This window comes from Vulpes vulpes, chromosome 1, assembly GCF_048418805.1.
Source record: "Vulpes vulpes isolate BD-2025 chromosome 1, VulVul3, whole genome shotgun sequence".
Taxonomy (NCBI): Eukaryota; Metazoa; Chordata; class Mammalia; order Carnivora; family Canidae; genus Vulpes; species Vulpes vulpes.
The window spans coordinates 57,121,833-57,143,076 of NC_132780.1; the positions used below are offsets into that span (position 1 = coordinate 57,121,833).

The 21,244-nt window shown below is 37.8% G+C and overlaps 2 pseudogenes; both read right to left on the reverse strand.

Moving 5' to 3' along the window:
* Window positions 1-5,711: 5,711 nt before the first annotated feature.
* On the reverse strand, window positions 5,712-6,031 carry LOC112930925 (ribosomal biogenesis factor-like; annotated as a pseudogene).
* An 11,714-nt stretch (window positions 6,032-17,745) lies between these two features.
* Window positions 17,746-18,782, reverse strand: LOC112930948 (phosphatidylinositol N-acetylglucosaminyltransferase subunit P-like; annotated as a pseudogene).
* Between the last annotated feature and the right edge of the window lie 2,462 nt (window positions 18,783-21,244).

A 21,244-nucleotide genomic window follows, 5' to 3' on the forward strand; every position in this document is an offset into this window, starting at 1 on the left:
TATTTTTGGATCTTCATGCTTCGCAAACCTATTGAAGTGCATACTTTAGGAGAAACATAGAAAAACATAGCCAGGTCCCCACCCCCCCTCGAGACTGCTGTTGGTTCTAGCAGATTAGAATTTAACTAACTCTGGGTAACTATTGATTGAAAGACAAAGCACAAAAGTTTGAAATTTTTTCTGCCTTTAGCCTTCAAAATAATGTAATCGTGTATCATGGGCATTGAGATAGAGAAACTTTTTTAAAGATAGATTTTGGTCTTAAGTAATAGCTCATTCCATTGCTAGGAAATAAGTACTTAAAAAAAAAAAAAACAGTTCTCTTCAGAACTGCAAAATTCATCAAGGCAATGCAACCTCTTTGAAAACAAAATGTCATGGGGGACCCCTGGGTGGCTCAGTGGTTGAGCGTCTGCCTTCGGCTCAGGGCGTGATCCCAAGGTCCTGGGATCGAGTCCCGCATAGGGCTCCCTGCAGGGAGCCCGCTTCTCCCTCTGCCTGTGTTTCTGTCTCTCTCTCTCTGTGTGTCTCTCATGAATAAATAAAATCTTTAAAAAAAGAAAGAAAAGAAAATGTCATGACTCTTAGCAGAGAGCAAGCATGCTCAGCTGCAGGATGGAGAAGGGCTGCATGCTGTGCCTTAAATATGCAATAAAGGTGTTTCCATAGCACTTTTAACCTGAGAATCCTAGAGCATTATTGAATCATGCATGAATCAAAACTCACTGCGTTGTAGGATTTTCTTGTCAAGGCTGGCTATCAGGATTTTGGTAGAATAGTCTCAACAGGAACATTAATAAAGTTTGAAAATAGATTAAGATATGAATAGCAAATAGAAAACCCATACAAATGTTGTTTATGGGCACTTCAGTGTATATCCATCTATAAGGAGATAGAAGTGTCTGCATACAGAAAGATATAAAAAGCACAAAATAACTAAAAGTGTTTTTGTTGATATGACCTGATTGTTAGTATATGAGAGGCTGTGGTAATATCCAGCACAGACCAGTAGTTCAAGCCAAGGGAAATGCTGCATTGTGTAATAAAGCCACCATTTGTAAAATGGAATTTGCAAATTTTATATGTTTTGTATTTTCTCTATTGCTGAAAATTGCATTCATTGTATTTATTTTATACCTTATCTTTTGTGTATTCTAACATCTACATTTTTGAATCAGTTTCTTCATGCAATTTTTAAAATGTACACCCTTGGAAAAGCAGACTTTAGTATTTTTTATCTCCTGGTGCCAGGGGGATAAGATTATTATATTAAAGGGTTGGGAGAATGATTCTCTCTGGTGTTCAGGTGAAACACATGAAAAATCCTGTTCTGTGTGTATGAACCCATGAAATATCGATAAATTATGTATTTGTTTGCAAAGATTCTAGTTGGGATAACAAAGGTGTGAGCAAAATTTAAAATTGAAAAATTCCAACGATACCTTAATGTTTTTTGTGTGAATTGGGAAAAAGGAATGTCCACACTTTGATTTTAACAATGAAATACTGTTCTCTTTCCAAAATGTAGTATGAGAACTACTAGGCTGGGAACCTCACAGTAGGGGCTAAATAAACAGAACTGTGGGGGGAAGTGATCTAAAAATGAAACCAAAGAGGGTATGAACAGAGATCTCTAACAGAATTGTTAGTTTGTATACTTGGAAGTAATAAGACTCACTCATTCATCATGCCTGATTTTTCGGACTGTGCCTCTCTTAAATTTATTCTCATTTCCAGGCCACTGAAGTATTAAATACCTACTTCGAGCAGCGCTCCCTGGTAAGCAGCGTGGGCAACACCTGGTGAATAAGACCCAATTCTCTCACCCTCAGGACGTAACAGGAGATATAATATAGGAGTCTAAACACAAAGAACTATTACACAAGATGGGATTTACTCAAGACCAAAGTAAAAGGAAAACTGCATGCTAGGGGCATAAAGTGAAAAATTCATTTTTAGAGGGTGATTTCATCAGTGGCAGTTCCAAAATTTATATGTTGGATTGGGGACAGCAATCCTGTTGAAGGGTGGAGGCGACCCAAGGATTTTTGTCAAGTTTCACTTATATAATAATCACAGTTTTCATTTAGACATTATGTTTATTGGGGTGTATGTACTGCCATCAGATATTATGAGGTGGGTTGTCTAACCCCTTATCCATTCTTTGTTGCAATCGTAGGATTAAGAGAAAAAGTGGCATTTGAGCAGAGCATTAAAAGGTCTCTGGAATAGCTTCGATTCTCAACACACTTTCTTGGAGAGAGACCAGCATTTGCAAGGATACACGGAGGCTGAAGATGCAGGCCATTCTTGGGGGGAGAAGTGATCCTTAGCTGGAGTGAAGGATCTGGAGCAAAGGTGTGTAAAAGGGAGAGAGTTGTCTGGGGGAAATGAATTCGGTTCCAGCCAAATCAAATCATGGGGAAGCTCGTCTGCCAACCTGGGTGTCGTCTTGAACTCATTTGCAAGTTACTGGAGGTTTTGAAGATAAATGACATCTTCAGAGCTGTAATTCATTAGATTGGTCCAATCACATTTCTTCCTTGTTTTGTCATCACTAACTTGAAAGCACTGTAGTGGAAGAAAAATGCCAGGAAAATGTGTGTTTCTAAATGGAATTTTTGATACTCTTTGTTTCTCTGCACAATTTAGCCACTGGAAGAGAATTGTCCGGATGGGTAACTTCGCCTTTGGGAAACTCATAGTATTTAATTACGTTTCTTGGGTTTATTTAATATAACCCAATTTAGATGAAAGGGCATGTTCACTGTCTATTTTGTGGAGAATCCGTAGAATTATGCCAAGGCTTGCACATTAGCGTTTACAGATTTGTTTAGAAATCTGCCGTGCCATTATTAAAATCAGCACATGGTTATACTCTCAAGGATTAAGAGAACTTCCTAAAAGTGAAGTTTTTGGCTTCATTGACTTCCTAGTAACCTATGGTACACAGACGATGCAAGCTATCTTAGGTTTACCCATACTAGGTACTTGGCAGTGAAAGGCAGAGTCCTGATTCTTTCCTGCTAGTTTCTTGCTGAAAGAGAAACATAAATTACAGTTACTTTTCCATAGGGTGCATAAATATTTAAGGATGTTACAATTAAGGCATCCTTTAACTGTTTTTGGACTCATAGAGACACATTCTTCCCTGAAAGGCCTTGTCAAAGTGAAAGTAACGTGCATTTAAAGGGTGAATATTCAAAACAACCAAAAAAAGAGTGAATAGTCATTCAATAAAGAACAGTAATATTTAAGAAGGAAATGCAAGACAGCCTTCCAATAGAGATTTTTCTTTCAGTCACTGCATTGCAGGTTAAGCATAAAACAAAGCTCCTGTTGGTGAGCAAAGGTTACCAAAGTGTAGTTCTTATCAAATCACAGTGGAGAACTTGCAGTGCTGGGATCTGGCATTGGACGTTACATCCAGCTTCAATCCATTGATCAATCATCTAGTGAGCTCTTTAGAGAATTCAAAGGCACTGTAACATGTGATTTTTTTTGGGGGGGGGGGGAGGACTTACTATCCAGAGACTACATTAATGATAGCTGCCATTCATCAAGTACTTAGTTTGTGTCAGTTAGCTAACAAAGTACGATGTGGATTCATTTATTTAATCCTCACTGGAAGTCCTTGAAGTAAGACAATCATTATCTTTATTTTACTGGTGAGAAATCAGACCCAGTGAGGTGAAAGAACTGCCCAAGGTTTTATGGGTATTAAGTGTTAGAGTCAGATTTGACTCAGGAAATCCAAAAATGGGCCAGTGCTCTTACCCATTACTGGATATTGCCTTCAAAAAGGATGCATGTGCCAACAGGTAGAAGCAATGCACAGTTTGAGAAAGAAGTTGTTTCCCAAAGACCATTTAAAAGTGTGTTGTTCGGAAGGCCAAATCTCACAGCCACTATGTGATACCTGGGTTGGTGTATTGGTTTTGGTTTGGTTTGGTTGTGTGTGTCTGTGTGTGTGTGTGTAAATGTGATTGGTTGGTTGGTTGGTTGGTTTTTCAAAAAGCCTAAAGACTCCACAACATTTGCTTTGACGTGGATGGAACTGCAGGGTATGATGCTGAGTGAAGTAAATTAATCGGAAAAGAACAATCATATGGTGTCACTCATATGGGGAATATAAGAACTAGTGAGAGGGACTATTAGGGAAGGAGGGGAACTGAGTGGGAAAAATTAGAGAGGGAGACAAACCACGAGAGACTCCTAACTCTGGGAAACAAACACAGGGTTGTAGAAGGGGAGGTGGGCAGGGGGTTGGGGTACCTGGGTGATGGGCACTGAGGGAGGCACGTGATGGGATGAGCACTGGGTGTTATACTGTAAGTTGGCAAATTGAATTTAAATAACAAAATCAAATACATTCTAAAAGGAAAGACTCCATGACAGGAATGCTTGTGGTTAAGAATATAAGCTTTGGCTTCAGACACCAGTGGGGCCATTTCCAACTCTGTCGCTAGCTAGCCACAAGGCCTCAAGCACAGTCCTTTTCCTGAAGCTAGGACCTCAGGGGTTAATGATACCTAATAAAAGAGTAAGGAAGAAATGAAATAATGAGTGTCAAGTGCATAGTAATATGCTCAACACATGAAAAGAGAGATTTTATAGCTAATTAACTAATTTTGGGTCCTGAGAACAGGGGACCACTTTGCTGTTAACTTTTGTTTCTTTATTGAAATTGAAAGCATGTCTTTTGCTTTTATATTATGGTAGCAATACATGATTATTGCAGAAAAATTAGTAAACAAAGTTAGCAGTTACATTTAAATTGCCATTTAACCTGATAACCAGACAATCACCATTAGTGATGAGGATGATTATCCTTCCAATTTTGTATTGTTTTCATTTCACAAAATATGAAATCATTTTGCCTAATACTATTTGGCAAACTGCTTTTTAAACCTAAATTGGTATACTGAAAATTTCATTAAATAGTCTATAACATCATTTTTTTTTTTCTGATAGTAATCTTTGGTATGGATGTGTTATAAATTGACTTAACTGTTTCTTATTGGGCATTTAAATGTATGCAATTTTTTTCTATTATGAACAATGCTGAAATTTAGAAAAACCCTGTAGGTAAAAAAAAAAAAAGTGCACGTTTTAATTATTTTTAGTCTAAATTATAAGGAATAGAATCAAGTGACTGAAGAGTATTCACATTGTAAACACTTTTGATATTTCCTGCCAAATTACCTTTAATAACAGTTGGACCAATTTACATCTCTGCCAGCAGGGTATAAGAATATTTATTTTTCTGAATCATCACCAACACTAGATAGTTCAGTAGTTGCCAGCCTGATGGATAAGATAGTATCTATCATTTTAATTTTAGGGGATTTTTTATTATTAATGATGTTAGAATTTTTTTTTCATGATCTTATTGGCTATTTGTAATTTTTGTGACTGTTAATATACTTAATTTTTCTCTTGAGGTAGTTATCTTTTTTTTTATAAAACATTTAATTTAGGATCCCTGGGTGGCGCAGCGGTTTGGCGCCTGCCTTTGGCCCAGGGCGCGATCCTGGAGACCCGGGATCGAATCCCACATCAGGCTCCCGGTGCATGGAGCCTGCTTCTCCCTCTGCCTGTGTCTCTGCCTCTCTCTCTTTCTCTCTGTATGACTATCATAAATAAATAAAATAAAAAAAAATTAAAAAAAAAAAAACATTTAATTTATTGGTCTTTTTAGGGGTATTTGATGTATCTCCAGTGTATTACAACTGAGCCATTAATCTTGTTGCTTTATCAACATTAACGGGTTCATTTTCATGACACTGCTGAGGAATCAGCTGTTTCTGCAGAGGTTCAAGGGAAAAGGCCTTTTGAGAAATTTGCAAATTCCTTTTGTATATCTACAAAAGCTTTATTCACTCTGTTAACTTCTTCGTCATTTACAACGTTTATCTTCTTAAGATTAGTGGTAACTGGTTTTGCTTTGTTTTTAGACTTAAAGTTTTTTTTGGCTGGCTATATGAAATACACTCCTGGACTTCTCTCCTCTTAGTTTGTTCTTGGCCATTGTCTTCAATACCCTCATGCAGCAGCTCACGACCCAGGCAGCGCCATCTACACGCACAGGCTATCTTTTTTACTATTGAGTTAAATCTGCTAAATATAAGGACACCTGGGTGGATCAGTGGTTGAGCATCTGCCTTTGGCTCAGGTCATGATCCTAGGGTCCTGAGTCCTGGGTCCTGGGTCCTGGGTCCTGGGTCCTGGGATCGAGTCCCACATCGTGCTCCCCGCATGGAGCCTACTTCTCCCTCTGCCTGTGTCTCTGCCTCTCTCTCTGTGCCTCTCATGAATAAATAAATAAAATATTTTATAAAGCTGATTATAAACCAAAGCACTTAATGTTTGTCTCATATATTATAAATATATGTATATATTTATTTCAATTTCTCATTTTCTCTTTGATGTTTATGTATAGAGATTTTTTTCAAGTTTATTAGTATTCAATGTTTTTTTTTTTCCTACTTATAAACAATCTTTATTCAATCTAGAATTTACTTTGGGATATTTTTTATACAGGAATGAATTTTAGTTCACTCAGCAAACATTAACTGCAGGCCGACAGTGTACTAGGTATCATGCTTTTGCTTGGAAAGTCCTTGGTGCACAATGTAGACAGAATTCCTGCCGTCAGGAGGGAACTCATCCTTTAAATGGCTCTTTAGTTGTCTCAGAATAGACTACTGATGCTCGTACTTTACCTTTTTATTGACTTAAATTCCCTCTTTGCTGCTACCAAATCCATGTGTATAATCAGGTCTGCTTATAGACTTTCTATTTGATACCATGTACTTGTTTCTCTGTTTCTGTGCCAGGAGCTCACTGTTTTAATTATTGTAATTTTAAAACAATGTATTTTAATTAATAGTAAGACAAGGACTAATTTCATTCCTCTTGGTTTTTTTCTTTAATTTCTTTCTTTCTTTCTTTCTTTCTTTCTTTCTTTCTTTCTTTCTTCTTTTTTTTACTGTTTTTTTTTCCATTGTGGTATAATATGTATGACGTAAAACAAAATCTTCCATTTTAAGCATTTTAAATGTACAATTCAGTGGCATTAATTATAGATACAATATTGTGTGACCATCACCACCATCTCTAAAATTTTTCATCACCTCAAACAGAATCTCCATGCCTATTAAATAGTTAGCTTCCTATAATTCCCTTCTCCTAGCCCCCTGTAACTTCTAATCTACTTCGTTTCTCAATAAATTTACCTTTTCTAGATAATTTTATGTAAGTGGAATCATAATATTTGTGCTTTTATGTCTGGCTTATTTTACTTTGCATAATGTTTTATCTTGCATAATGATAAAACATTATGCAAAGTGAACTACAACTATACTATGTTGTAGTATGTGTCATAACTTCATGCTGTCTTAGGGCTGAATAATTAGTCCATTGTACATAATACTGCATTTTGTGTATCCATTCAGCCCTTCTATTTATATAGTTGGTAGAGAGCATTTGACTCTTGATCTCAGAGTTATAAGTTCTAGGCCTATTTAAATTTTTCTATTAAAAACTTTTTAAAAAATTATTTATTTGAGAGAGAGAGACAGAGTGCATGAGAGAGCATGAGTGGGGGAGAGGCAGGGAGAAGCCGATTCCCTGCTGGCTCGAACCCAGGACCCTGGGATTGGGATCATGACCTGAGCCAAAGGCAGACACTTAACCAACTGAGCCACTGAGGTCTCCCTAGAGATTACTTTATTTTATTTCTTTATTTTTAAAAAGATTTTATTTAGTTATTCATGAGAGATACAGACAGAGACAGAGGGAGAAGGAAGCCCCTCACGAGGAACCCGATGTGGGACTCGATCCTGGGATTCCAGGATCACGCCCGGAGCCGAAGGTAGACACTCAACCACTGAGCCACCCAGGCGTCCCCAGAGATTACTTTAAAAACAAAGACTTATACTTCTGGAAGAACTTTAATCATTTTGTCAAGTGCATCCTCTACTGTCTTCTTAACAGGCTCTCATATGCCTTTCTATCTATGTTTCAGTCCATTATTCCTATCTCCCTAAGTTACGAGTCCTGAGTGCCTTCAAAATGGCCCAAGCCCAGCATTGTACCTTGATCCTTCAACCTTTCCTTCCCTAAAGCTGTTCCATGCAGTAAAATTAGTTACTTCCATCTTCATTCTCCTAATAAGAATGGAGAGTTCCTTGGTGTAATTGATCTCATAGAGGTATTGGGAAAACAGTCTGAATCATCTGTCCCTAAGTTATGAATGTTGGATGGCTCCTAGCCCTCTTCGTAGGAATGGGTATTTTAGGAAGAGGACATTTGAGAACTTAAATGATTTGCTATATTTTTTCAAATTCCAAAATATATCAAAGTCTTTTTTCAAATTTCAGTCTATAGAGGAATAATGCATTTCTGAGTTGAGGGCCAGCTCCTGAGTCTGTCTGTCCATCCAAGCTGTCCAAAAACATTTCTGTTTTGTCATATGTTATTTCTGTTTTCATTGATGGACCCATTCATTTTCCTTCCTTTTGGAGTTCCTACCATAGTAATGACATAACTGAGCCCATTAATGGTGAAAATGTTGGAAGTAGTTTGTGTGTCTGATTGGCAAGGGTAGGTATAAATCAGGTACAATTTTAAGATAGAGACTTAATGTAAATAATCAAATGCTGTGCTGTGGATACCAACCCACAGATCAGGGATGGAAAAGAGAAATGAGGCTGGCATGTTATGAGACAGCTTCATGGTTGTTTAAGAATAATATATTTGAAAAAGTTCTGTTTCTTCTATTCTTTGCAGAGGTATGGACAAGCTCCTAGAAGAAGCTGCAGTTGACCCTTGAACAACATGGGTTTTAGCAGCGCAGATCCACTTATGTGTGGATTTTTAAAATAAATATGATACAGTACTGCAAATGCATTTTCTCTTTCTTATGATTTCTGTAATGTTTTCTTTTCTCTAGCTTCCTTCATTGTAAGAATATTATATATAACACATATACAAAATTTGTGTTAATTGACAGTTATTGGTAAGGCTTCTGGTCAACATTAGGCTACTAGTAGTTACATTTTTAGGGAGTCAGAAGTTGTATGCAAATTTTTGACTATGTGGGGGATGGCACCCCTAACACCTGTGTTGTTCGAGGGTCAACTGTATTGGATTGGTGGTATTTATTCTTCCACTGTTGTATGTATAATGTATAAAGAGCAATGACTTTGGAATCATGCAGACTTAAATTCTTGGCTCTGTCACGTAGTGGCCTGTGTTATCTTAGCCATATTAATTTTTCTTGTATGACTTAGTTTCCCCAACTGTAAAGTCTACATTACTGAGTTGTTTTAAAGATCAACTAAGGTAAATAGCATGAAACCTCCTAGAAATATATAGTCCATTGTTTATATTTTCAGTGAAGGTCAATTTCCTTTTCCTTCCTTCCCTAAATAACAATAAAAATAGTCGGTATAGGGAAAAGCAGTTGTAACACTGAATGTCAACCCTTCTTGGTTAATGGCTGAATAAAGACAATGTCTTACTTTTCCAAAATGCCTCAATTTTCCTACATGTAGCTTTCATTTCACGCTTTGTTAAATTATGGTGCTTGCAAAGCTCCTTGAACTTCACCAGTACAAAGCACACTGTAAGCAGGATGGAATTAACATTATCCCTGGTCTGTAAAGTATGGTACCTGCATTCTTAGTGATTGACAGGATACATGTGTATACTGTTGATGTCGCCAAGGGACATATTCTCGTCTGAGTCCTGCAGCAGTGTTTTGCCACCTGTAACTGTGCTGAATAAAAGTGGTCCCATCTATCATTTCTGTAGCTTTTCCTCATAGAAGCAGTCTTGATAAGGATAAGAAACCCAGGACATCACAGCATCAACAATCCTTTCCTCTTCAAAGGCATCTTTCAGACAAGGCTCTAACAGTCCCTTACAAACATTAATTATATAAATCTTATACACTATTGCTTTGTGGGAGGTGAAGTATTTAGTAAAAATGCTCATCTGAACAGAGGTTGTCTGTGTGGGGGCAGGATGAAAATATGAAAAGTGGGAAGTGGGTGCTCAGCATGCATTCATTGCTGATACAAGGTCAACTGTGTGCTTGGCTAGTCCTGTGCACACTTCTGCTAGGTTTTCAACTAATGTAGAAAATACAGGCTATTCTTTGTTAGAAATTTGTGAGTAGTATGAACTACTTGAATACCAAAGAAGTTAACTCTTAAGATTAACTGTGCATACTGCATACCCAATGGCATCCTGAGGTCATATGATGAAGGAGCAACTTCAGGTTGAGCTCAAATTGAGTCAGGATGGCTCAGTCTGACTCCTATAGGGAATTAAATGGTAAATAAGAGATTTGGGAGTCCTTCTTCAGAGTATCTTACTGGTAGAGAAAGAATTACTGGAGAAGTGAGGTTTAAATTTAATAACAATAATGTGTAGGATCTGTATAATTCATGCATACATGTTAGTGTCTACACTTTTTGTTTGTTATTGTTTTATTTTTTGATCATTGTTCCTAATCTGGGGTCCTTCTATCACCAGTGACTCTCAATAAGTAATCATGAATATTTGTTTGGAAAAAAAAGTCATTATTTTAAAAGCCAATAGAGATCACATACATATTATTTATTTTAATCTTTAATAATACTTTTTAGACAACAGAATCATATACTTATTTATATCATGAAGATACTGAATAGACTAATAAATAGGTCAATTGTTTTCAAAGTTTCAGTAGTTCACCTGTCTTCTGAGTTTCATTGTTTACCTTTTAAGGTTTCTTATAATTTATGTGTTTTTGATTAATCTTTAAAATGGAAAAACAGATGAATAGTGTTGTTTGTTTGATAGGTATTGGGTTTTTTTGTGTGTTTATTTTTGTTTTGTTTTTTTGCAATGTAGAAAGATATCAAAGAGATCCTTGGTGCCCAGAATCTAGCACAGCACCTGATATACATTAAATAATAAATTGTTTGCTAAATGAATCAAAACTCTTACCATAAACCATTTTCCTTGGTTGAAATCTTTGCTAGTTTGATTGTCTGTTTCTGATACACTCATTTCTATATTTTATAAATATAATTTAAAATAGAAGGATTATTTTCTCTGATGAAAATCTTATGCTTGCCCATGGTGATACTTGTTCAGAAAACACAAGAGCTACTGTGACACTTTATAAGAACTACCCGGAGTGAACATTCATTATCTTCCCAGTACCTATTACCCCTTGCCCTCCTAAGTTGCAATACTCAGATTTTCCTTGGAAGAGCCATCCCTCATCACTGTGTAGTAGCCATTAGGCCATTAGCTGAGGTGAGACTGAACTGACTCCAGTCCAGGGGTGGACCCTAAATTGGGATAGACCAACCAGTCCGAACATTCCCCTTCTGCTTGCTGTGGGCTGGTGCACATGCACAGTCCCCAGGCAGAGTGATGCGTAAGCTCAGTCAGGGAGCTTATTGAGAGGTGAGAACACGCGAAACCCTCCTTCCTGGAAGACTGTTTTGGAATCCTGAAGGAAGCCTGAAGATGACATTACAGAGAAGGGTAAAACCAGGGAAATTGTAGAAAAACATAGCCATGTCTCTGACTGAACTATACCTTAAGCCAGTCCTTGCACTGAACCTGTTTTATGAGCCATTAGGTCCCTTTTGTTTTTAAACCAGCTTGCATGTGGTTGCCTGTCCTTTGCAAGGGGAAGAAACCTTTAATGGTTATATAGTCTTATCCTAATCATATTCTTCTATGGGAAAATTTTTCTAAAATATTAGATTCTCCACAACATATTTTGATTAAGTTTTCGCTTTTAGAGACAGGCACAACCAATTCCCAAAGCACAAAAGTTTCCTCAGCCTAGAATACAAAGATAGATTTATGTATTTTAGATAATAAACCTACTAGCAAAATGGGTCGAAGTTTCTAAGAAACTTTTCTCACGAGTACCCAAGATATTAGGGGTTTTCTTATGGCACAATCAATTCATCTATCTTCATGCACACCTGACATCAATCATTATACCTTTTGGGTACTGTTCACTAGAAAAAAAACCCCTATTTTGAAGGAAGTTAGAAAACAAGCTGTTGTTAACAAAAAGTCCATTTAAGTAACCTTTGCCGAGTTGATGTTTTTTTCATGCCAACGAGTATTTTTGCTTTATATTCAGTCTTGGTTTCTGTCATTGTTCATTTCAAAAACTCCCCAAGTCAGACTTTCCATGAAGAGTCATCCAGAACAGAATATATTTGGAATTCTGCTTCTCATGACCTAGTTGTATCACAAGAGGGATCAAAGAGGTTTTGTTCTGTTTCTATAATCAGCCATTTCTTTGAGAGGGCAGAGTCATAAGAGTTTGAATTATGCTTAGAAATGCATACAAGGCAAGCAGCTACATGGCATTTTAATTACCTCCCTCCACTCCAATGAAAAACAACACCAGGCACAAACAGATGTCTCAGGTTAAATTCAGTTGATTCTCCTAACGTAGCAAATAATTGGACTGTTTCCTTTCTCCCCAGGCTTTTTCTTTTCTTTTTTCCCCCCCTTATTTTAGCCTGTTTGCTCTCCTAGTTGTTCCTTTTTTATTTCTGAAGCATTCACCTTTTGCTAATGTTAAGAAAATTCCTACTGGACAAATTCTTCTCCGTGCTAGACTCTACATGACATAGTATTAATATTCACAAAGGGAACAGATGGCTGCCTTTGGCATCCACCAATTATAGTAGTACCTTGCTTAGTCTGAATTGACTAATTAAAATCCTCAATTAACTAGAATGGAAAATTCAGCATGTACAACCCCTATGGTGACCTCATGTTATAGCAAGTTTGCAAATGAGTGTTTAGAATTCTTTCCCTGCCCTTTGAGGGGACAAAAACAAAAGGCAAGGAAACAGACTCATCTAAGGGATTTATGAAAACTCTGAAAAAAACTCAAACCCTGATATCCATTGTTTGCCCTGGCATCAGTATAATCTAACCAAAGTTCCCATATTTTTTCAACATCTACATCTATAATTTTGTTCTTTTCAATCATCATTGGAATTTAGATTAATCAATATTTTAAGATTTTTCTTTTTTGTATTCAATTTGATGAGCATTTACTGAACCTCCAAGGTACTCAAAAAACTATGCTGTTAAGGCCAAAAAAAAAAAAAAAGTTCTCCGATTACCATTGCTGCCTAAGAAATCAACCCAAATTCATGGCTTAAAATAATAGCAGTTATTTTATTATGCTCACAGATTCTGTGGGTCAGGAATTCAGGAAGGCCTCAGATGGGTAATTATGGCATTGCATATCTCTTGTAGTTGCCCTAAGGTAGAGGTCAGTGCTGGGAGAGCAGGGAGCTGGAGGAACTGAGGACTTTATCTTCCTTCAAGGAGCTTCAGGACGTATCCATGGGGTGTCTCCAAGTGGCTAGGTTGGACTTCCTTCAGCATGATGGCCTCATGACAGAGTTGCTTACACGGCAGCTCAGAGCAAATGTTCTGGCTAACAGGGTAGAAGCTAATCACCTTTTATGACCTAGCCCTTCAAATCATGCTGTGTCTTTGCTTCTGCATTCTGTTGATTACGAGTGCGTTCCCAGTCCTTCCAAATTCAAGAGGAAGAGAATTAGATTTTGTATCTCATTGAGGGAGTGGTAAGTTTCTGGAAAAGCAGGTGGGACTGAGAATGTGGTCATCTTTGAAAGATACAATTTACCATAATGAGTGAGATATAATATCTTTGACAAAGAAGCCCATAATCTAGTGGCTGAGCCCGTGATTCTCAAAGTATGCATTGAGGTACCCCAGGTATCTGTACCAAATTCACAGGTAGCTACAGGATACTTTACATTTTGGGGGGAAACAATATGACGTCTGTCAGACACTACGTCAATTATTACTAGTAGGTTGTTTGGACCTAATTACTTAATAAGTGGAACGGTTAGACATTTCTTGTGTCCTACTTATGTTATGAAAAAACTTACGGAGACAGAGAAAGTTTAAGAATCTCTGGGATACAAACAAGACATAGACATTCAACCTCAGTCTTAGCAGGCCATAACTGACATCTGTAGGGTCCAGGACATGAATACAAATGGGACTACTAGTTTGCTCCTTTCTTTTCCCATTACAGCTCCTACCTTTGTGGGATGGACGTGCATGTGTGTGGACACACCAGCTTTATACCCAGGCTCTGTGCATTCTTTTCCCCACTGCAATAGCAGCTGCTCCTTGGCCATTAGAGTGAGTATCCCACAGGTTAGTTAGCCCTCTGGAGGAAGGGCCAGTGGAAGACACCCTCACGGAAGTAGGATCTTGGTTTAAGCTAGGAATTCTGGAGTCCTACAAACCCCAGACATGATCTAGGAAAGGAGACCAGGGTTCTGGATAAGCACGCCTCTTTTGCCTCACAGACCCTTAGCCCATTTGGAGGGGAGGGGCTGGAGGGCCTTCTAAAATACAATAAAATACAGGGCCTTCTAAATCTAAGAGAGGTACTGAGATTTGGCACAGAACCCAGCATATAATTGTCCTCAAGTTATACTTGATGGATAAATTAATCCAGTATGGATTCTGATAAGTATGATGACAGAATAAATACTGGCTGCTATGAAAATTGAAACAAAGAACAATTAGTTCTAACTAGGTATCTTGGGAAGGCTTCTGTGCATGTTACCTTCAAGGATGAGGGAGAGAAGAAGTAGAGAGAAGTGGGACGGGAACTCAGTAAAATGCAGTGATTAGGGAAGCTGCTAGAGGCAAGCATCAAAAGAAAATCTAAAACTACGCTGCCCACTATAAACTCCGTGAATCTGAATTTAATAGCTCTCTGAAGCATACACACAGGAGCCCTCTTTCAAAAAAAGAATATGAAATTAGATACAAAATGATTGCACAGATTATACATTTATAAAAGTTCACAAAGCCACAAATACCAAACAAACATCTAAAAAGAATAAGGATGCCTGGCTGGTTCAGTCAGAACATGTGACTCTTGATCTTGGGGTTGTGAGTTCAAGCCCCATGTTGGGTGTAGAAATTACTTAAATAAATAAAAACTAAGAAAAAAAAAAAAAGCCCAGGAAGAGCTATTTTAAATTACTTAGCTGTCCGCCACACCTCTATAATACTTAAAATATTGTTTTGGTTGTACAGTCTGCTTATTTTTTATTGCTTCTTTATTAAATATCAATGTTCTATTCTGTAGACAGAACAGAAAGACAATTTGATCTAGTGCTGATTGAATATTTAAATTTTTTTATAGTTCATAAAATGTTAACACCATCATTATTAGTAATGACATGTAAGCTGCAGTCAACTATTGTCAACTGGGGTAACCTCTGTCCTCCTGTTGAACTGTTACAGACCTGCTTTATTTTTAATATAGTTACAAGTTTCTTCCCTTCAAACCTGCAATTCTGAAATACTATGTTTCACACAGCTATCATAAACTCTGAAAAAACTGGAGCTTTAATAATTGTTATACTACATCCTCACATATATTCCTCAGAGGAGAAAGCATCTGTTTTGATTAGATCTTGATGGGAACCAAACCCTCTGTTAAAATTTTATGCACTTGATGATTGGAAGAATTTACTACAGATTAGCTTCTGGCTCCATAATTCCATCCTCCACCACCACATGCTGTCGAGCTATGTAAGAATCAACCTCTGGCTCTTCACCATGGTGTTGAGAGACCAGGAGAGTTAACACAGTAGGCAGGAAGGTATTCTTAGCATCTGTTGCATGCTGGGAGAGCTAGCTGCAATAACGTTCATGGAAGTAACTGCGAACCATATAAGTGACCATGTACTGAAATTCTGTGTATCCCCAACTGAATCACCTGCTCTGTAACTCATATCCTCAAAGGGTACAAGGCTACCAAGTGCCACCTACTAAGAGGGGAGCCTGGAGAGGAAAGAGACAGTGGTCTTAACCAATTGCTGTTAAAAAAATATTACTTTGCACATTTTACAAAATCATGTGTCCTTGTGAACCTAATGCTGTGCCCCTCCTGCGCCAGGACCTCAGAAAGGGCCCATGCAAACTTGGTGCTTGAAGGTTAAACCTCATTCCTGTAAGTCTACCTCTGTTCACCATTCTCTCTGTATCACTAAAGGAAACAAGCAGCCCAAAGAGAGAAAGCATGTTCTGGAATAGAAATAGCACTGGACTGGAATCAAGACAACTGAAGCTTTGGCTGCAGGTCTCCCAACTCTGTTCCTTTGGGCCACCCTTTGGGACTTACTCCCGTTATCTGTTAAGTGTTGGACCTTTCTCATCTGCAAAAGGAAATGGGAAATTGGCATTCTAGTGTGGGACCCTTTGTGTGTCTTACCTGCGAAGTAAATCATACTAACTTATACAAATCATGTACATTTTAGTCCGGATTATTTCCATCAATGACTACTGCCATTTCTGTGATTCACATTACTGTGAGAATTACAGCCAGTATGCAAGAGCTTAAAAATAGTTTAACTCTGACACAGAGAGGTGCATGTACCACAAAAGCCTCATGAGAAGCAAGAAGAAACAAGTTGTCATTCCAATACCATCATTGAAAGTACATTGAAGCATTTTTCCTCCAGTTTTAAAAAAGTTTGTCTTTCAAAAAAAATGTGCAGAAGTCCCATAAGCTCCTGTAAAAACACTTCAAACATGGAGATTTATATAGCAAAAAAAAAAAAAAAATACAGATCTCATCTCCAAATTTCACTCCTGAGAGGAATTATGGCTAACAGTTTAGACAAGTGTGTAGCCTTACAGAACTAGTCTATGCGCACACAATGGCAGATGACATTTTGACATATTAACTGAGGAGTTTTCTTTCCACTGCATTTCCTGATGTTCGTGGCCTTTCACCCATTCCATCAGCTAGCACATTCTGCGCTCGCTGCCTCAGGGAAAAGATAACCCAACTGAATACATTTAAAAAAGGACGACAACAACTGAGTCTCTAATTTTTGAGTTTCTAGTCCTTGAGGAAATAGAAAGACACAGAGAATAGAAAGAGCTTTGGAAGAATATATGAGACGTCAGAAGAAGCCTTAGCGCTTTCAAAACTAGATAAAAAAGATTTCACTTCTCCCAAGAAGAGAGAGATTTAAGAAGAAAGGACCTCTGGCCACTTACACTGCTTTTCTCTGAAAATTAGAAAAAGGCCACGTTTTGGTCAATGAATGACAATAAGGTGCCTTGTTGAGCAGATCCTTCCTAGGGGCAGTGGCTTAGGCAGCTGATTACACCTTCGTACAAAGACAAAAGCCCCTCCTCCTTCTAGCGGCCTTGGTCTTGCCTTTCTAGATTTCAGTCCTATTCATGCCTGAGTAAGTATCTCTCTACAGTGTTCAAACTACATAACTCTATGAGACATCTTTCCTGTGGGTTCCTGAGAAAGAAGGTCTTCTATCCTGCCTCCCCAACACATGTGGACCTGGTAGCGAAGAGACAGGACAAAAGCAGGCTTAGGGAATTTGAGGGTAGACACTTTGTGTCTGCGTTCTAGGTAGATTCTCAGGCAGGGGGAGTGACAAGGCCCCACAAGCAAAAGAAATGTCAAGAGGGTAGCTAGCATTTTTTATGGGAATGTAGTGTTTCATTTATTCTGTTCATCAATAACTAATATTTGAGAACATTTATAATGGAACTTTAAGAGAAGTCCAACTTACTTTTTTAATATTTCAATATCAGCTACTAATAAAAAAGTCAAAATTATTACATAAAAATTTATAATAAATACTTGGTGTTAGTCTGTGCAAGTTAGTTTTTGGCATGCAATTCTTTAGCTGAAAGAAAGAACATTTTGGTTTGCTTCACTAACAGGAATATTTCTTTATTTTCTTTATTATTTTTTTTTTTTTAGAAAGGGGAGAAGGAGAGAATCTTAAGCAGGGTCCATGCCCAGCACAGAGCTGGACACAGGGCTTGATCTCACAACCCTGAGATCATGACCTGAGCTGAAATCAAGAGTTAGACACTTAACTGACTGAGCCACCCAGGAGCCCCACTAATAGGAATATTTCCTAATGCTGGGATGATGTCTTCTTGGTATTTCTTCTACTGTTGATTTTTAGCATAGTTACCTATGATTTTATGAATGGCGTTGAGTGAAGAGGTACTCATCATGTTTATTCCAAGTAAGAGTACATGACTGATTACTATAGATAGTAATGAGGAAGTGACAGGAAGTGTAACTGCCCAATATTTTTGAGGCCAATAGGTTTGGGTTTTCTTTTTGTTTCTCATTTGTTTTGTTTGTTTTGTTTGTTTTGTTTTAAGGCCGACAAACCTATCTAAGCCTAAGGAGTCTAGCCAAGATTCAGGATTTTAAAAACCCACACAAAATATAGTACAAAGCCAAATTGGGAGCTTAACAAAAGAACAAAGCCATAAACCACTTTCTGGGAATGGCAAAGGTGAACTTTCCACCATTTTCCCTGTGGCTTTAGGCCATCTCCAATACACACTTCTTGCACGTGCGCATAAGACCCACTGGACTTTAGATGGTCTCTCAGAGTTTCCTACAGCCTAGCACGTATGGAATGACTCTTGGGAAGGGCATGGGAGTAACTGGAGAGCCAGGCTCAGGAAGGGGAAGATACAGAAATGATTGGCATGATCCTAAGGTGGATGGCCAGACAGGGTAAGAAAGGATCCTGGCATGCTGGTGCTGATAGAGGACAAAACCAGGGATGAGCCATCTTTTTTCACCCTCAACTTGGCCCAAATAAGCCTTCCTGGAACTTAAATGCAATGTCAGGAATTAGTTTTCTATGAGCCGACAAAAGTAAGGTTAAAGCAGAAAATAACTTCACTGTTTTTTAAAGTTACATGTCTTGCACATCTAAGGTTGTAAGTCAAGATTTGTACTTCATTAGCATTGCAATGCTAATAAAATTGTATGCATGCTTGACAATATATTTGTAACAGTCTTCTATATGAGCACATATAAATCTACCTCTGTAAAAAATCCTTTCATAACATGGCTCAGGGTAACATTTATCTAACCATTGGCTGGATGTTTAAGTTGTATCAGATTTTCACTCTTAGGAATGTTGCAGGAGTAATCATCCTTTTACATAAACCAACTATTGTTGCACAGCCTCTTTGGACAATCTTTTTGTGTACTTCCATGCCAGGTGTCGAGAGGATTACATTCCAGTTGGAAACGCACATTTGTACACACACACACACTCACATCAATGTAAGAAATTATGTGTTAAAATTCATGCTAATTTGGATTTTTTTTTATTTTTTAAAAGTTATTTGTTTATTTAAGAGAGTGGAGCCAATCTGGGGGGTGGGAGTAGAGGCAGAGGGAGAGGGAGAAGCAGACTCCCCAGGATCATGACCATAGCCAAAGGCAGATGCTTAACCCACTGAACCATGCAGGTGCCCCACCTTTTTATTAAATGAAATGTTATGTGGCAAGTCTATATTTTAAAGATTGAAAGTAGAGGCCCTCTGGATGGGTAGAGGAGGAAGGCTAAGGGATTGGATGTTCGGGTCAACTCTGTCCCTGTTTCAGTGTCCCACCTTTTCCGGGCTCCTGTCTTGGAGTCAGTTCCAAGGCACAGGGATGATACTATAGCCCTTTCCATGATCACTGGTCAGGAATACCACAGACAAGATTTAGGATGTCAGCCTGGCAAAGGCAGCTGGGTGTCTCAAGTATCTTTTATGGCATTTTGACTTTGGCTTCTGTGTTTTAACATCAACTATTGTGAGGTGAGTTGTTCTCTCTTTTGTGTTCCAAGAATGCATAGTATATAATTCAATTACAGCACTTATCACATTGTTCCTTCCCAAAAGTACTACTCCAGAAGAGGAACAGTTTCCTTTAGCTTTGGAATCTATAGAATGTATCCATAAAACCTGGCAAGTACTAGCTTTTCCATAAGGGCCTTCTGAATGAATGAATACATGCATCACACACATTTGCCTAACTTAAGTACAGTACACACAAACTCGTTTTCAAGTGTATAGATACCTTTAAAAAGTACAAATGTACCTATTTTAGTCTTCCCTAGGCTTCTTTGTACCTACTATATAGGTTTTCAAGTATTCTTTAGAACAGATTTATAGCAAAGGGCTGGAATTGGTCCAAATGTCCCACATCATATTCTTGCAGCCACCTTTGGTAGATGACATAATGAGAGGAGCATATGTACCTCTATTGCTGTGTGTAAAGGATGGAGTTGGTAAATGTTAAGCAAAAATGGAAATATATCTGTTTTTCACATCTGAGAGTTAGGAGACTCAAAGACTGCCCACTCCACCCAAACTCTCAATTTTGTTACCAGGATGAGTGGGTGGGAGATCCTACAGAATGGAACACAAAATGAAGTGGAGGAGAGAGCATACAATAAGTGCCCAATAGGTATTAGAGAGATCAACCACATAAGGGTAGTAGTTTTTTTCCTTGTATGTTTTTATTTTATCATACTTTCAAACTTATAGAAAAGTTGCCAGAAGATTTCAAAAGATACTCTTCACCTAGAAGGTTTTCAAAAAGATAAAAAATTGAGAGTTGCAGATATGATACTACTTACCCCTAAATATTTCAAAGCACCCTAAAATCAAGGCCATTCTTTTGCCTAACAAATATAATCATCAAAATCAGGAAATTAACATTGATATAAATTATTTTGTGATATACAGACAAACTTTTCAAATTGTCCAAGTACTTCTCTTTATAGATACCAACCAACCAACCAACCAACCAACCAACCAAACCAACCACAAAGCAACAAAAAAAAGCTGCTGGATCGCACATTGCATTGTTTAGTCTCCTTTAATCTAGAATAGTTCTTTAGTCTTGCCTCATATCTTATGACACTGACATTTTTGAAGTGCACAGCCAGTTATATTATAAAATGTTCCTTAATTTGAGTTTGCCTAATCATGATTAGATTCAGATTATATATTTTAAGCAGGAAAAACCTAGAAGAGTTGCTGTATCCTTCTCAGTGCATCATTCTGCACTAAAAAGTTACTACTTTTTTTCATTGCAATTTACAAATAACTTAGGGGAGCAACTTTGAGATGATATAGATGTCTGGTGACTTCAACTATCCTCATACTAGTTTGCCACCCATTGAGGATTCTTGCCCAAAGCAATTATTTCAATGACAGTTGCTGAACAGTGACTTTCCCTGTACATCATTTCTTCTATATTTACTAGTTGCTTTTGTAAAGAAGAGCTTTCTCTTCCTATGTATGTGTGTATATCATTATGGACTCATGATTCTTATTTTAT